The sequence below is a fragment of the Puma concolor genome, chromosome D3 (assembly GCF_028749965.1).
Source record: "Puma concolor isolate L17-30 chromosome D3, mPumCon1.1.hap2, whole genome shotgun sequence".
Classification (NCBI taxonomy): Eukaryota; Metazoa; Chordata; class Mammalia; order Carnivora; family Felidae; genus Puma; species Puma concolor.
In genome coordinates, this window is record NC_141678.1 from 51,174,465 (window position 1) to 51,192,906 (window position 18,442).

The 18,442-nt window shown below is 36.6% G+C and overlaps 1 long non-coding RNA gene across 1 annotated transcript in view; it reads left to right on the forward strand.

The window, feature by feature from the left end:
* Positions 1-787: 787 nt before the first annotated feature.
* Positions 788-18,442, forward strand: part of LOC147575564 (uncharacterized) — a 43,490-nt gene continuing 25,835 nt past the window's right edge. Inside the window, exon 1 of the long non-coding RNA XR_015242515.1 lies at positions 788-933. This is a non-coding gene — a long non-coding RNA (uncharacterized LOC147575564). The remainder of the gene's footprint in view (positions 934-18,442) is intronic.

Sequence of the window (18,442 nt, forward strand, 5' to 3'; positions counted from 1 at the left end):
TAATTAAATATATTAAAATCACTGATATTATGCTTTTTAGTTTTTATGAAATAACCAACAATTGGGCTTAAATGAACAAAAGAAAGCTATGCTTAACAAATAAATGCTATCAATGATTAAAGACCTTTATAATCAAAGCCAGTAGAGTATGGTGCAGATGCCAGGATAATTTAATACAACAAACAGAATTCCTCTAAATATCCAACACCATAATGATTTGCTGCCTAATATAATATGCTTTTCTCTATAAAAGAATGGATGTTGCCCCCAAATGAGAAACTTAAGAGTGATGTTTCATGTGAGGGAAAACCACACGTTCTTAAATCATTAGCTTTTCCTTCTGTTGTGTAACCTACCTTTTTCTCCCTTATAGGGTTGACTGAGCATTAAAGAATAGGAAGGAAGGCAAAAATGCAATCAACTTCAAAAATCACTTTGGTACAGCACGGCAACGTGCATCCAATTAAAACATAATAATTATGTTTCCTTTAGTGACTTTTCATCAAGGGTTTCAAAGTCAAATTTATAATTCCTCAATTGTACTTTGGACATCTCAAATTCTGATTGCTGGCGAGTCTTTCCTCCTTCCCCCTTCCTAATCTGCACTGAAAGTTCTAACTGAATTTATGGACGATCATTCTGCTTTCAAATCTGTAGGACTTGGGTTCTCCTTCATCTTCTTCTGCCTTTGTTCAGCTAGCTGAGTGACTAAATATGGCTAATTGTGGTTTTATTTCTTGTTGTTTGAGAGACAGAGAGTGCAGGAGATGTGGAGAGAGAGAGAGAGAGAGAGAGAGAGAGAGAGAGAGAGAATCCCAAGCAGGCTCTGCATTGTCAGCATGGAGCTGGATGCGGGACTGGAACTCACAAACTGTGAGATCATGACCTCAGCGGAAATCAAGAGTAAGACACTTAACCAACTGAGTCACCCAGGTACGTCTCTGGGTAGTTTGTAAGCAGAAGTTGGTCAATTTAAAAATGTTAAAAATTTGAGTTATAGGCATTTAAAAATTAATGAACTTTTATGACTTTCAGGCATAAGCTTAGCTTGAAGTGCACTACCAAAATTTTGCCTTCGCAAGCAAATGGTCATAAGCAAGGAGCATAAGTTAAGCATGCAGATTCGTGCTTTTAGGGCTATTATAAATAGTGGTATCTCTGAATAGATTATCTGTAAATATGTGCCAACCCTTCATAGCTCAAGTATTTCTTCAATGTACTTAAAACAAAAACAAAAACAAAAACAAACATGGATGAGGCACCTGGGTGTCTCAGTCGGGTTAAGCATCCAACTCCGGCTCAGGTCATGATCTCAGGGTTCGTTAGTACGAGCCCTGCATCAGGTTCTGTACTGACAGCTCAGAGACTGGAGCCTTTTTCAGATTCTGTGTCTCCCTCTCTCTCTCTGCCTCTCCCCCACTCACACTCTGTCTCTGTCTCTCAAAAATAAAAATAAAAACGTTGAAAAAAAAAACCCATTGATATATGAAGTTGTATTTGGCATAAGCACTGGACACATTATCAAATTACAAATTAATTTAAGCTAAGAAAATTTTACCGAATAATGTAGCCTTCTTCTGTATTGTGCTACCTATGATCTTTAATTTTTCAACAGGCCTTTTCTGGACTTCCATGACTAAATTTATTGCTCTGTCTTTAAAAAGCAACAATTATTCATATATATATATATTTTCTTCCTTTGAAACAGAATGTTTGCCTACTAATTTTGTTATGCCATTTTATTTGTGAGTCTTGATTTTCAATTCTCTGATACTTCTTTTTTTTTTCTTGAAATTCCTTTACATAATTCAAATATTCGAAAACCTTGCCTTGAACTAAATTAGAATCTTTTAAACCATAGTTGTTTTTTTTTTTTTTTAACGTTTGTTTATTATTGAGAGACAGAGAATGAGCAGGGGAGGGACAGAGAGAGGGGGAGACACAGAATCTGAAACAAGCTCCAGGTTCTGAGCTGTCAGCACAGAGCCCTGCGCGGGGCTCAAACCCACAAACCGCGAGATAATGACCTGGGCCGAAGTCGGACGCTTAACCAATTAGGCCACCCAGGCGCCCCTAAACCATAGTTTGGAAAGAACTAAATGCAAAGCCCAAAATTATCTAAAGTCTAATTCCAAACCTATCATTAACTATCCATATATCATTTAGCAATCCAGGTAAATGTAGTCTTTATTTTTAAAACAAAGTGAATGACCTTAATATGCCTTTAAATATTAAATACCATACAGTTGAAAGTTAAAGCTTAATGTCATGTGTCCTGAAGTTCCTGATATCTCAGTAAACAACAACAGTAGTACAGTACACATTGAAGGCCATGAGTTAATAGGAAGAAAACCAAGAAATGCTCCTTTTATTTATTCTTACATTTGTATAGTTTTTACCTGTCCTTTTCTCTATTATTTGATTGCTTATAACAACTTATGAAATAGGAAGGAAAGCTATTATTAGCCCCATTTAGGAGATAAAGGCAAGAAATTTAAAAGAGATCAAGCATTTGTGAGAAAATTCTAGAGCTAGTGAGAGAGGCAGAATGAAATCTACGGAAGATGTTCCTGTTGTTACATATTGATTAGTGTGCGCTATTCTTGAATGACATTCTTTAGGCCTCTCTTCCTAAACCACATAATACTGTCCCACTGTGAAACAGGCATTACAATTTTGTATTTACTTCTAATGTATCTCAAAGGGAACCTTGTTTAATGATATAACATTTGTAAATCTCTTTGAATAAAGAAATCATTTAAATGCAAAGTACTCCTGAACATTATCCCCTTTACACTCCCACTGGGTACATAAAAATCAAATAGGGCTGACTGTGATCTTTGAGGAACATAAAAGTGTCATAAATTGACTCTTTGCACCTTGCTGCACCACCCGCCGGAGAAACCATGCACCTCAGGCAGTTCTCTAAGTGAGGTTATGATACCCAGGCCACAAGCCCTCCATAGAACGTAGCAGGGGAAATTGACAAGCTGCAAAACTGTTCTTAAACTTGCACTTAGTCTCAAATCAGCAGGCATTGGGAATTAGTTTCTCACACAGCTCAGGCAAACTCACGGACAGAGATCAGACTTGCACAGGAGGGGAAAGCACGGTTCTCGGAATCAAAAATGATGCTGCAAGACTGAGAAAAAGAATTCTGCACAATTACACCCCTCCTGCTGCTACTGGCCATTGTATGCCCTTCCTCTTCCTTTTTTTCCTTTACTTTCTCTTGCCACTTTCAACATAGGCCTTTAATATGGCATTCAAATAATCTAATATTGGTGTCCTAACTTTCTTTCCTTAATAAACTAAATTTCCCCCAATCCAACTCCCATTGATACATTCATTGTCTAGAATGTTCCCCCTTAAGTATCCAGTATAACCCCCAAATTTCAGGTTAGGGGATAAGGACATTCACAAGCAGTGAATGACTTTCCTCTTTCACCCCGGCTGTTGTTTTTATTGCCCTTGGCTTATTAATGTTTCTAATGGATTGCTTATGCTTCCTCCGTATTTATCTCCTCTCTGTCTACATACCAAATCTACAATACCCTGCTTAAACACACCCTTCATAGAATTACGAATCTTTAAATTATCGCTGTAAAATGTATGTGCAGTGAAAGGCACAGGTATTGAAAAGCTCAGTGAGTTTTGAAAAATGTATGTATCCTGTAAACAACCCCCAAATAGGATCCAGAGCATTCCACCAACCCAGAAAGTTCTCATTCACTAAATCCCCAGAACCCCTTCGGTTAACACTATTCTGATTTTTATTTCCACAAATAATTTTTTCCTGATAAACAACTTCATAAAAATGAAGTCACATAGCATGAATTGTTTTCTGTTTTTTTTTTTGTTTTTGTTTTTGTTCCTTTGCAATTCCATATAAATTCTAGATATCATTTATAAGGTTATCAGGTTGAGGAAATTTTCATCTATTTTTGGTTGGTGGAGGGCATTTATCATGACTTCACTTTAAATTTTGTTAAATGTTTTTTCTGTGTCTGTGGAGCTGATGACTTGGTTTCCCTCCATTCTTCTGTTAATTTTTTTATCAATTTTTTTTTAATATTAAACCAATTTCACAATTATGGGGCAAGCCCAATTTTATTTCATTGTATTATCCTTCTTATGTATTGTTGGATTTGATTACCTAAAAGTTTTTAAATTCTTATATAAAATCCATAAATGATCCATGTATTTTTTTCTTGCATCGTCTTTCTCCAGTTTGGTATAATGGTGATGCTAGGCTCCTAAAGTCAGTTGGGAAGTGTCTCTTCTGTCTTCCTCGATTTACTAAAAGAGATTGTGTAAGACTGATATAATTTCTTCCTTAAACATTTGATAGAAATCACCAGCACTGTGTCTTATTGGCTTAGAGTTTTCTTTGCGGGAAGGTTTTTAATTATCACTTAATTTTCTTTAAACAGATATAGGACAATCATATATTATTTATTCTTGAGTCAGTTCTGAAAATTTTTTATTTTCAAAATTGTTATAATTGCATCTAAGCTAGTTAATTTATTAGCATAAAGTTGTTTATCACACACATTCCCTCATATTCATTTTGCTGTCTTTATGAACGCTGGAGGGCTGTCTCTTTAATTTTGATATTGGCAATCTGTTTTGTCTCTTTTTATTGATCACTCTAGCTAGACCTTTAACAATTACATTTTTTTAAAAAAAACCCACAATTTTTGATTTTGCTCATTGTTGTCACTGATTTACCACTCTTACCAATATTGTTTCCTTCATATATAAATTTGGGTTTAATTCACACCTCTTTTTTTAGCTTCCTAAATGGAAACTTAGATCTTGATTTTGAACCTTTCTTCTTATCTCATATAAACATTTAAAGTACAATTTTCTTTCTAAAATGTTTTTAAACTGTAATTCACAGGTTATATATACATAATTTATAACTATATGACAACTATATATTATATATATAATACATATAAAATATATTTTGTATTTAATTTACATAAAGTTCAAAATATTTTAAAGTTTTCCCTGTGAGTTCTCATTAGATCTTATAAATAAAATACTTAGATGGTTTTTAAGTATTTTGATGATGTCTAGTTGATCTATGTTTTCTTTTGTTGCTTGTGTTTTTGGGTGTCTTATCCATAATCCATTGCCAATTCTAAAACAATTGTTTCTATGTTTTAATCGGTGGACTTCAAGTAAAGCAGATTGCCCTTTAGTATGTGGGTGGTATTCATCCAATTAGTTCAATATTTGAATATAACAGAAATTCTGGATGACCTTGAGCAAAAGACAGCTTTCCAGAAGACTGTCTCTGAACTTCATCTGCAACATCAGGTCTTCCTGGTTCTCAGAGCAGCCTCCATCCTTCAGACACAAACAGGAACATTAGCTCTTCTGGGTCTCAGCCTACTGGCCCATCCTACAGATTTTGAATTCTTTTTTCAATGTTTATTTATTTTTGAGAGAGAGACAGAGTGTGAGTGGGGGAGGAGCAGAGAGAGAGGGAGACACAGAATGTGAAGCAGTCTCCAGGCTCCGAGCTGTCAGCACAGAGCCCAATGTGGGGCTCGAACTCACGAACTGTGAGATCATGACCTCCATCCTGTAGATTTTGAATTTGCTAGCCTCCATAATCATGCAAGCCAATTCCTTATAATAAACCTCTATACACACACACACACACACACACACACACACACACACACATCCTATTGGTTCTGTTTCTCTGTAGATCCCTGACTAATACAGGTTTTGGTACAGAGGGTTGTTCTAGAAGAACAGAACTTTAGGGATGAGTTTTCTGAATTCATTCTGGGGCTTCCAGAATGGCTGTCTAATTTGATTAGATGTAAAGATACTAATGACTCTATTTCCAGTAGTAAATAGAGCACTGATAGTCCATGGCATGATTTGGCAAAAGAGATAAGCTTTTGCTTATCACAGCTGGACACTCCTAATCAAACACTTACAAGAAGCAAGGATCTGGGTGACAGTGTATTTGACTTTTGAATATTTTTGTCAACCTAACTAATAAAATGAGACTGGCTGGTTACTCCTAATGTTTCTGGGTAAAGTGGGTAAGGAAAAGGATGCACTCAGGAATTAGAATTCCCAGATCAAGCACCCATAAATGACCTAAAATCTTCCATATGTGGCCTGCGAAAGGACTTATAACCTGTAACCACAGGGCCAAGATTGCTGAAAACCAAATCCAAAGTTTCAACCTATAGGTATCTGAGTTACAACCCAATTTGAATTCTCAGCCTCACAGGGTACCTACTTTTATAAAGTGAGGGCACTGATAGGGAAGGAATGGGGTTGTCAAAGTTGAAATTGGGATGTGTAAAAAGAACCTGATGAAGCTAGGGACATTGAGCCCATAAAATGTCGATGAGTCTTTGCCAGTAGAAGTAGGCTCATTGGAGGGAATTAACACTGCATTGCCTGAGGAAACTGTAATGGCTTCCCGTGAAGCAGTTGCCTTGCAAGAGAATGCTGATTCTCCTTAAAACTCATTTCCACTACCTGTCTTTGCTACTGGACCTACAACTGGATTTGAGTCCCAGCAGGGCCCTAGGTGAAGAACAATGTGTGACCTATGAAGAGGTGTGCTACACTTCAAAATGATAACTTGAATTTTCTAATTCATACAAACATAAATTCAGAGAATATGTCTAGGAATGAATATTAAGGGAGGGCAATAATGTTGGAAGAAAAAATTTCAATCAGGCTCAATTTATGGATATGAGCTCACTAAGCAGGGATTCTTTATTTAATGTTACAGCTCAGGGAATTACAAAAGGCTCTAATTGTTCTATAGGTCTGGCTGAAATATGAAACAAAAGATAGCCCACAGTAAATGAGTTAGAAATGCCAGAACTGCCTTGATTTACTGTCAAGAATGGGATTCAAAGATGCAGGGAGATTGGAAAGTCAGAGTAGATTTGTCACTGAAGACCTACCCACCCACCCTGAGAGGATACAGAAGACACACATTTCACCATGACTATAAAAAACAAATGTTAAACATCCCTACAAGGGCTCTTCCCTGTAGGCCAGATCTCAAATGGCAACTGTGTTCATTGAATTCAGAAACTTAAATGCAATGGAAGTAGTAATTGGATCCCAGGGTAGCAGGGGCCAAGTGGTGGCACTCAACAGGTAATGTCATGGTAGGTGTAGCTACTGTAATGGGATAGCAGAGTCAAAGTAGCAATCAAAATATTATGACTCAGGCAGATTTATCACATTGGCTAGTTGATCAGGTTGTTCCCTGAAGTAAAATAGCGAGGGAATCTATTACATTTTTACTTGATCTGTATAAGTGAAAGAGTTCTAGGTTAAGAGAAGTTTAACACGATTCACAAAAACAGAGTCATGGCCTCATTAATTCATTCCCAGACATGAGCCAATTTACAGATGCAGAACACCTTGAATGAAGTGGGGAGATCAGGTCCCCTTGAGGAAGGTCCCTGGTACATTGACAAAAATTTATCCTGTTAATTCTTCTCCCAGCCTTTCCCAAAACAACCTGTGTCCTTTTACCAGGGTAAATGTGTATTGGAAAAAAAGAAATAATTAGACATTACAGGAACTAGTAGACACTGGCTCCGAACTGATACTAATTCCCTGAGATCCCAAATGTCACTAAGGTTCACCAGGCAGAGACGGGGCTTACAGTGGTCAGATGATCAATGGGGTTTCAGCTCAAGTCTGCTTCACAGTGAACTCAGTGGGTGTCCAGCCATACCCTGTGGTTATTGTCCCTATTCCAAAATAAATAACTGGAATAGACACACTCAACAGTTGGCAGAACCCAAATATTTGTTCCTTGACCTGTGGAGTGAGGACCACTTTGTTGAGAAATACCAAGTGGAAGCCATTAAAACTGCCTTTACTTAGGTTACTAGTAAACTAAAAGCAATACCTCATTCCTGGAGGGATTGCAGACAATAGTGCCACCATTAAGGACTTGAAAGATGAGGGAGTAGTAATTTTAACCACATCCCCATTCAACTTGCCTATCTGATGCATGTAGAATATAGATAAATCTTGGAGAATGACAGTGGATTATCATAAGCATAATTAGTTTGTGACTCCATTTGTAGCTGCTATGCCAGATGTGGTTTTGTTTCTTGAGCAAATTAACACGTCCCCTCGTAACTGATACACAGCTATTGATCTGGCAAATGCTTTTTTCTCCATCCTTGTTAATTGAGACCACCAGAAAGAGTTTGCTATTAGATGGCAAGGTCAAGGATATACCTCCACTCTCCTACCTGAGGAGTAAATCAACTGTACTGGTCTGCTAAAGCTGGCATTAAAATATATGTATCTATCTATATCTATATCATCTATATCTATATCTATATCATCTATATCTATATCTATACCTCAGACTGGGTGGCTTAAACAATGGAAGTGTATTTTCTCATGGTTCTGGGGGGTGGGAGCTAAGTTTCCAGAAGGTTTGGTTGCTCTAAAGAACTATCTCCCTGGCTTGCAAATGGCTGCCACCTCACTATGACCTCACATGGCCCTTCTCCAGTGTTTGTGCATCTCCAGTATCTCTCTCTCCATCTTATAAGAATGCCAGTTCTGTTGGCTAAGAACCTCACCCTTAGGACATTGTTTAATCTTAATAACTTCCTTAAAGGCTGTATCTCCAAACACAATCATGTTGGAGGTTAGAACTTCAACATAGGATTTTAGGGGACAGAATTCAGTCTATAACACCAGTTCTTTAGTCCTATGTCAAAATTTAGTTCAGAGGGGTCTTGAATATCTTTCCCTTCCATAAGATATCACTTCGGTCCATAACATTGGACTTAGTATGGGAGAAGTAGCAACTACTCTAAACTTATTGGAAAGATATTTACTTGTTGAGGGTTGGAGGAAAAAAAAAACTTTGGGGCCTTATAGCTCAGTAAAATATCTAGGAGTCCAGTGGTGTGGGGCATGTGAAGATATATATTTTTAAGGTGAAGAATAATTTATTGTGTCTGACCCCTCCTACAATCAAGAGAGGCATAACATTTAATGAACCTCTTTTGATTTTTGAGGCAACATATTCCTTATATGGGTGCGTTACTCGGCCCTATTTACCTAAGTGGCCCATAAAGCTGCTAGTTTTAAGTGGGGCCCAGAAAAATGGAGGGCTCTGTAATAAGTCCTGACTGCAATGTGTGTAGTTCCACCACTTGGGCCATGTAGTCCAGCTGATCCAATGGTGCTTAAAGAGTCAATGACAGATAAGGATGCTGTTTGAAGCCAGGTCCCTGCACATGAATCAGAGTGAAAACCTTCAGAATTTTGAAGCAAAACCCTGCCACTACCTTCCTTTTGAGATTTAGTGTTTGACTTCCTACTGGGCCTTAGTGGAGACTGAATACTTAACCATGGGCCATCAAGTTGACACATGACCTGAGCTTCCCATCATGAACTTAATGCATCTGACCCGTCAATCCATAAAGTTGGACATGTGCGGCAGCCCTCTGTCATCAAGTGGAAGTGGTATATAGGAGATCAGGCACAAACAGAGTAGATTATAACCAGAGTCCTGGAGATAAAAAGACCTGTTAGGATCAACTATTAGTATTCAACAGCCTAAGAGTAAAGAAAGAGACTGATAACAGTTGAGAGTGAAAAAAAGAGATAAGTGTGAGGGTTATGAGTGTATAAATGGTTGCTGAAAATATATGAGCGGAATCAGATTCTCTACAGATATTTAACAGGTAAAAGAAAAAGTCCCAAGGATAAAACCTGGAGAAAAAACAAAATTATTTATAGAGACATTGGGATATAATGGATGAGGAAAAGGGCATAAAATATACAAGAAACAGTTATATGAATAGGTATTTAAAATCACTGGAGATGAGGGGAAAAAACACATTTAAACAATAAACTACTACTCATTATCTATCAGATTTTCAAAAATTATAAAGTTGAATAAGGAATAGTGATGGTTGCCATACAGAAAATCAGGTGCTGTGCTCTTGTGGGCTGATATTAAAAGTATAGACTTTACGGTGCCTGCATGGCTCAGTCGGTTGAGTCAACTTCAGCTCAGGTACTGATCTCAAGGTTCTTGAGTTTGAGTCCCACGTCAGGCCTGCTTGATCAGCGCAGGGCCTGCTTTGGATCCTCTGTCTCCCTCCCTGCCCCTCCCCCACTTGCACTCTCTCCCTGTCTCTCAAAACTAAACAAACATTAAAAAGAAAAGTATAGACTTTTGTGGCCATTTTGCAGAGCAATTTCCATCTTTACTCAGTTCAAGTATGTGTTTATAATTCAGTAATTCCAACCCTGAGTTTACATTCCAGAGGAATGTTTGCCTGATACTTATGGGACAAGTAGAGGATACTTATCATATTGTTCTTTGTAAAAGTGAGGGGTTAGAAACAAACTAAGAGCTAACATTTGAGGTAATGGATAGCATGGGAAGTGCACAGCATGCGTGGCAGATGTATTACTGTTAAAATACTCACGGTACTCATAAGATCCTTCTCACTGGGCCAATCCTGTGAAAATATTATATTTCCTACCCAATCCTTGTCACACTTAGAAACGTAACTCATGAAGTATGAGTGGAAATGACAAGTACCTCCTCTAAGCAGAAGCTTTAGGCCCAGAGTATGAGTCTTCTGTGTCTCTTTGTATTCTGTCATAAGGATGGCTCTATTGTAGATAGGAGCTCTTCCTTTACCAAGATTCTGGTATGAAGAGGATATAGAACAGAGACACAGACAACATGTAATGCAAATAAGAACTAAAGTTTTGTTTTTATAATTCACTAGAATTCAGGTGATTTTTTTCCTTGTAGTGCAACATCTCAAAAGCTGTTACTTTGTGGAATGCCACATAGTAGTTAGAAGAAACTCATGTTTGGATCAGAAATAATTAGCGGCGTTGAAAGAAAGAAATACAGTGTAAGGTCTCTAACACAATACTAATTAAATAAATTTAAAATATAACAAATGATTCAAGCTAATATTTGAAAAGAATACACACAAATTCAAGGAATCATGAAATATATTAGAACATTTGACTATGGAAGCTAAAGAAAATATGAATGGGGAATAGAGATAAAAATATATAAAATAATAAATGAGTACTAACCTACATTTGAGCATGCTCACATGCATTATAGATAAATCCCTCAAAGGAAACAAAAATATTTTAAACGTGGGTAGTGATAAAAGGAATGTAATTAACTCAGCTCTTTGTACCTAAGGACCGAAAAAAGAAACAAACAAAAATATTAAAGAGAGGGAAAGAAAATTGGGAAAAAAAAACACACAAATTTTAGGGACGTTTATAGGGGAGAATGTTTCACCAAGCAGGCAGAAAATTAACAATACTAAATGCCATAGAATGTCAAAAAAGGTAAGAATTCACAAGCACAACTATACTCAAACAAACAAAAAAGTTCACAAGTGACTATTTGTTTTGCTTGTTACAAAGTCACTAATGCAATTGTACGTTTCTATAATTGTAGGTAGTATGAAAGCATGGGGATGACTTAGAATGGAAATTTGAAAGCAGTTTGTCAGAGAACTGTGTAATTGTATCCATCCCTCTCTCCTAAACTTTTGCACCAAAGAGGATTTGACAGCTTTAATTGTATGGTTAAGCTGGAAAAAAAAAATTTCTTCCCATGGTTTTGTGGTGACGGGACCTTAGAAGTCTTGGCCAAAGTCTCTTTGGCATTCCACAAAAATTGTCGGATGACTTTCTGTCTACTCTTCCAGAAATTATGGTTGTCTCATTCCAGAACACATAATACATACTTATTTAAAACCATTTTTTTTTAGTGTTTATTTATTTTTGAGAGAGAGAGAGAGAGAGAGAGAGAGAGAGAGAATCTGAAATGGGCTCCAGGCTCTGAGGTGTCAGCACAGAGCCTTACATGGGCCTTGAACTCTGAATGGCAAGATCATAACCTGAGCGGAAGCCGGACACTTAACTGACTCATCCACGCAGGCACCTCTATATATAGTTACTTTTAAATAAGCTCTTGTACCCTTGCTGTGATTTTTATTTACTGAGCCCATTGGAATAGTCTTTGTGAGCTCAGTGCAGAAGTAGGTGCTTAACAGGTATGGGCTGTCTTCAACTCCATTGTATTCTGCAGGTGTATACTCTGTCCTTGGCAGAATACTGGAGGACATAAGCCTTTGCACAGCAACGCATGTAGCTTTTCTCAAAAGAATCGAATTTGTGGCAAAATAGGATATTGTTCTGTAGCTTATCCTCGTGATCCAAGTATTTGATGCTTACATTATTCTACGATTTTTATGACCTTAGAGTTTCCTGATATGAAACATACTTTTCTCTCCTTCTCATGCTTATTTTATTGAAAAGATGTTGGGGAGTTTGGGATAAGGCAGTAGAATATTAATTTCTCAAAGAAAGCACTTTTAGTTTTAAATTCCCAGTAAGGAAAATGCATGAGAGTATGGAAAGATAAGAAAATAATACAGAAATTAAAGGAGATAATTATTTTTAAAATCAGAATCAGAAAAATTAAAATTTTAAAAAATAAAAGATATTATTGTATGGGTATAGGTTGAAAGATACAGGCATTTAAGTCTTATCCTCAAATCACTTCCACCTCTAACAAGATTCTCCCAAGATGCATTATATTCTATGTAAATTAGTTTGAGTTCATGATAAAATAAAATCTTCCTAAAGTATGATCCAAAGAACAATAGTCCTAAAAGGTGTCCTTTGAAATAAGAAGGGAAAATTCTGCCTACTATATTATCTTGGAGAGTCCCCAGTCACATTAGTATATTAAAAATGCTAAGACTAAGTTAAAGAAACTTGTTTAACTAGACTTAATACATTTTTTCCAAATTTATTTGAGTCCGTAGTTTTTTCCATAGAACTATTAATATGTCCTAGAACTAAACTTTTTGGATCATGCTTTAGTAAATATGGCAAAGGTATTTGAATGTTAAACACTTTAAATTTGATGAATACAGTGCTCAATAGATAATATTCCTTCAGTAAATATTCATTTAAATTTAAAGGCAATGAATGTACATTATTTTAGTTGATTATCTAAATACTACCTTAAGATAATCAGGATGCATGTTATCATTCCTGGTGAACAGAAGAGAAAATGAAACTTAGTAAGATAAGTAAATTCCCAAAAGTCACACATTTGATTGACTAACCAAATTGGAATTAAGGGAGATTTTTTTCTTTTCAATCATCGTTATTTTGGGGGCATTAGAGTCAGTTTATTTATTTGTTTATTTATTTATTTATTTATTTTTAAAGTTTTAGTTATTTATTTTGAGAGGGGGGTCAGGGGCAGAGAGAGAGGGAGAGAAAGAATCTCAAGCAGGTTCTGAGCTGTCTGCACAGAGCTTGACATGGGGATAAATCCCACCAATCATGAGATCATGACCTGAGCTGATATCAATAGTCTGATGAGTAACCGACTGAGCCATCCAGGCACCCCACATTAGTGTCAATTTATTAGACAAATATTTTATTTATTTAATAGCTATCTCTTACTCTACCATAAAAGTCATCCCCTGGAAGAATTTCAAAAGCAAATATTATGCTATATCAATGTATAATAGTAATCAAAGAGAGTTAACAATCAAATTTTGGTCCAACACCCTAATTTCTAGAGGTGGTATCAGAAAGGATTCACCAGATAAGATTAAGGTAATATTCTAAATTAAGAAAAAGGCAAAATATGTTTTAACTGTTGTTTCCTTTTTAACTTAGACTTTCAAAAGAAGCCAAATACTGTAATCATGCCATTCATCTTTGTATAAGACATAATGAGGCCAGAATATACTATTTTGCTTGAGCGGTAAAAATGGCACTCTGAATTCTTTCAAATATTAATAAATATTATAATATATTCTAAAATTCCCAGCAGCCTAAAATGACCTATACATTGACATAAATTCTATAAAATTCTGCAGTCCTTCTGGTTCCTACACCCTGCAGCGACCACACTTTCTAGAAATGAGCTCTAACTCATAAGATTAGCAAATAGGTCGTGAAAGCAGCGGGAACAATCTTCTCAGACATGCGTTCATGACAGTGCTGACGAGCCAGTGCCCAGGAAAGGCAGCATATCTCGCTTCCTGCAGAAAAGCACATGGGTTGGCCATCGCTTTAGGAATTTTTGATCAGTGTAGACCTATTAACCACAATTTAAATCCGTATCTATCTTCATTAACATATCCCAGAGGACTTCAATATTCTAATAAGCTTCCACCCTCCGTTAGGGTCTTCAGCTCACTGTGGAGAAGAAACAACATTAGCTTAATATTATCCATGGGACATGTCTGAGTTTTTCACTTCATGACTCTTTAATATTAGATTACAACGGGGCAAAAATCGCACTGATTTCTTAATATCAATACTAGAATTTTGCCAAAGAAAGCAAAAGCTACAATCAGTTTATTGCCGTGCCATTTTATAAACTTCAAAGAATCTAGTACAATATACATATACCTAGAAGGCATTTAGTCACTGCATTTCCATTGAATGGTAAATGTGTCAGAATGCTGGACACTGTCTGATATCATTTTTTCCTTTCTTTCACTGAAAGGATTTCATCCTCACTGGCAAAGCCAACCCTGAAAACTATATTTTCCAGTATGTTTTATAACTTTCTATGGTACAAGTTTTGCCAATTTTATCAATGGGATATGAACAGAAGTTATATTTAACAGTCTTCAGTTTTACCCTTAAAAAAATTGGTCTCACACACGTAAATTGGTTACATACTCCTCTGATTCCTTTCTCTATTCCCATGGCTAAGACAAAGGGGAACTTGCATCTGAGATGGAGGCTCCATGTTGAGAATGGCAGATTTGTTTCTACGGCCTGGGCTATGTACTTCTGAGCTGTCACATGAGAGAGAAATAAATTAACCTCTTTAGTCACTGGATTTTGGGATCTCTTGTTACAGCAGCTTAGTGGGTGACATGGAGACATTCACAAAAGTAAGTGACATGGGTCTTTCCCCCAAATACAATACCAATCAAGAGTAGAAGGAAGAATAAAGTAATCATAAAAATTCCATTATTTTATGATATAGAAGATTGTTTTAAGTACTTTAATATTTAGTGTCAAGAAGCATCACCTTTTTTTATTTGCTACTGTGACTGTGCTTGCCATTTAAATACTCTGTGCCTAAGTTTCTACGTTTGTTAACTAAGTACCATACCTTCTCCACAGCATTGCTTTGAGGAATAAATGAATATCTGGAAGGTTGTATTAGGTAGACAAATAGTCCCATTTTGCATAGTAAACATTTAAGATTCAGAGTTACCCTGGGATATCTCAGTAATAATTACACCTAGGCTAGAACTCTAGTCTTTTCTAATATATTGCACTGCCTCTATATGCTATAGGGTCTTAGTTTCCCTCAACCTGGGCTATCTAGAAACCTGGGGGTCCAAGGACATATTCTTAGAATTATGCGATTTTTTTTAAGTTTATTCATTTATTTTGAGAGAGTGAGAGAGAGAAAGAGAGAGAGAGAGAGAATGAGTGGGGGAGGTGTAGAGAGAAAGGAAAAGAAAGAATCCCAAGCAGGCTCCATGCTGTCAATGTGGAGCCCCATGTGGGGCTCAAACTCACAAACCATGAGATCACGACCTGACCTGAAACCAAGAGTTGGAGGCTTAACCAATTGAGCCACCCAGGCACCCCGGAAATATTTGATTTTTCAATAAGTGTTCAATTTGGGGTGCCTGAGTGGCTTGAGCTGGTTGAGCATCTGACTTTGGCCCAGGTCATGATCTCATGGTTCCTGGGTTCCAGCCCCGTGTCAGGCTCTGTGCTGACAGCTCAGAGCCTGGAGCCTGCTTCAAATTCTGTGTCTCCCTCTCTCTCTGCCCCTCCCCCACTCACACTCTCTTTCTCTCTCTCTCTCTCTCTCTCTCAAAAATAAGTAAACATTAAAAAAAAGTTTCAATTATTACTCAAGTTTTAAAAGCTTGTTTATTAAGTAAGATTACCAGATGAAAAGATTATACTTTATTTATCTTTGCATCTACCATTTTATCTAATGTTATGATATGCATATAGTTATATAAATGCCTTCAAATTCATATTGCATTACATACATCACCTTTAGAAGCTATGACAATTAGCTAGTACATTGAATTATTTTACCCTGAGGACACTTTATAGTGTTTTTGAGAAGAGATTTGTTACTTAAAAATATGATTTTAGCATTATTGTCTCATAGGCAACTAATTGAGGCAAATAAATAGTCTTAATAATATTATTCAGATAAACTAACTCTGTCTCCAATAGGTTTGGTTTTGGTTTTGGCATTGTTATTTTATTTTGACATGTGGATAAGTCACTTGGTGACTCAAAGATTCTTTAAGTAAATATTCTAGCTGAAGCATATGGAGTTCAGTTTAAGCTATGGGGCAGAGGATAAAAAGAACACTGTTTTAAAATTTATTGTGATTATATTGAATTTTAATAGTTCATTTAACTCAGTATAATTTGTTTCTTAGATTACTAGATAATGGTTTTGAGGATGAAGCAGTATTTTATTCTTTTTTTGTATTCCATCATTTGCATAATGCCTGGTAAATGGAAGAATGAGTAAGTGAATGAATGGATAAGAGAATTATATGCCATTAAAATATTCTTGTGCCTTGAGTTACTAGGTGCTGCTTCCAAAGCTGTATGTATAATGAAAGCACACTCCCCTCTTTTCCTCACCCCACAATTTTCTAGGAGCTATTGAAATGGAGAACTTGCTTTGCTTCTTAAAAAGTCTTAGATCTACCATGCCTGTGCTATGGTCCAGAGTCAGAGACTGCTAGAGAATGAATACCGGAGTCCCTCCCCCCAAATCTGTATGTTGGATCCTAAACTCCAATATAATGGTAGTTGGAAGTGGGGCTGTCACTTGGGAGGTAATTGGGACATGAGTGTGGAGCTCTCATGAATGGGATTAGTGCCCTCATGATAAATACTCCCAAAGAGCTCCTTCATCTCTTTGCTGTGTGAAGTTCCAGTGAGAAGACAGGTGTTTATGAACCAGAAAGCAGGCCCACAGCTGAGGCTGAATCTGCTGGTGACTTGATCTTGAGCTTGCCAATCTCCAGAACTATGAGCAATAAATTTCTGTTGTATAAGCCACCCAGTGTGTGGTATTCGGTTTGAGCAGCCTGAACTGACTAAGACGGAGATCTTACTTTACTGCTGAGGGGAATATATTCCTTTCTCCCATGCACTTATATGAGCACTGGGAACCTTTCCCTTACTGTAATAATTGGGTATTAATATGAACTTTATTCACTGAATGTTAGTGATGGAGCCTAATTGTTCTTGGAGCAGGAAATCTAACAATGGTGTTTTACTTTCCTTAGTCACAAAGAAAAATCAAAGGAAAACTTGAAATAATAGAGCTATTCTTAAATAAAATATCTAACAATTTAAAACAACTTAAAAATAAATGCTTTTATATATTAGCCTACTGTTTGTTTGTTCGTTTGTTTGTTTTGCATTGTGATTGTTTGCAACCTATCAGAGAAGTAAGGGAATTAACTTTTAACTTTTAATTTCAGTCGGCAACCTATCAGGTGAGGTAATTCCTGTTTTCCAGAAAATTTTCTAAAATTTGCTCCATTTAAATGCATTTTAACCAAAAGTTCAGGAAAAGAAGACTTTTAAAAGTATGGAACCCACATATTTTAAGACTATTTGAGGTAATTGCTTAAAGTATACATTTTCACTAACTGATTGGAAACAAAGGACAATCAGGTCCACAGATATGTGCCCAGAGGCCATTCTTACTTCCCTTTTATAAGGCACAGTCTTTTGGAGCAGCCAACCACATAGAACTCTAAGCCATTTCTCCTGGTATAAAGGATGTGCCAGAGAAGCAAGGGAAGTTGAAATGTTCAGGAAACTAACCAGGACCTTACAGTTGGTAAAATATCAAAATTCAATGGCTAGATGAACTTATTTAAGTTTAAAGACTATCTGAAGCTATCACTTAAAGACTTTGGGCCAAAAACTATTTTAAATCACTGAAGTGCTAATGTTAACCTGAAAACTTGAATGTTTTTGTTCTCAAAGTTTTTTTTTTTAATGTTTATTTATTATTTATTTTTGAGGGGGGTGGGACAGACAGAGAGAGAGGGAGACAGAGAATCCCAAGCAGGCTCTGAGCTGTCAGTGCAGAGCTCCAGGCAGGGCTCAAACCCATGAACCATGAGACCATGACCTGAGCTGAAATCAAGAATCAGAGGCTTAACTGACTGAGCCACCCAGGTACCCCTCTTCTCAAAGTTTTAAGAAAGGTTCCTACTCAGATCCTAGAGAGTATAATAGTTAGAAAAATCTTTAAAACTCATTGAAATAAAATCAGAATTGTGTGCATTTGTTCTTACGTATGCATTGCTTCTATGGTAAGAATCTTGCTCTTTTTAAAAGA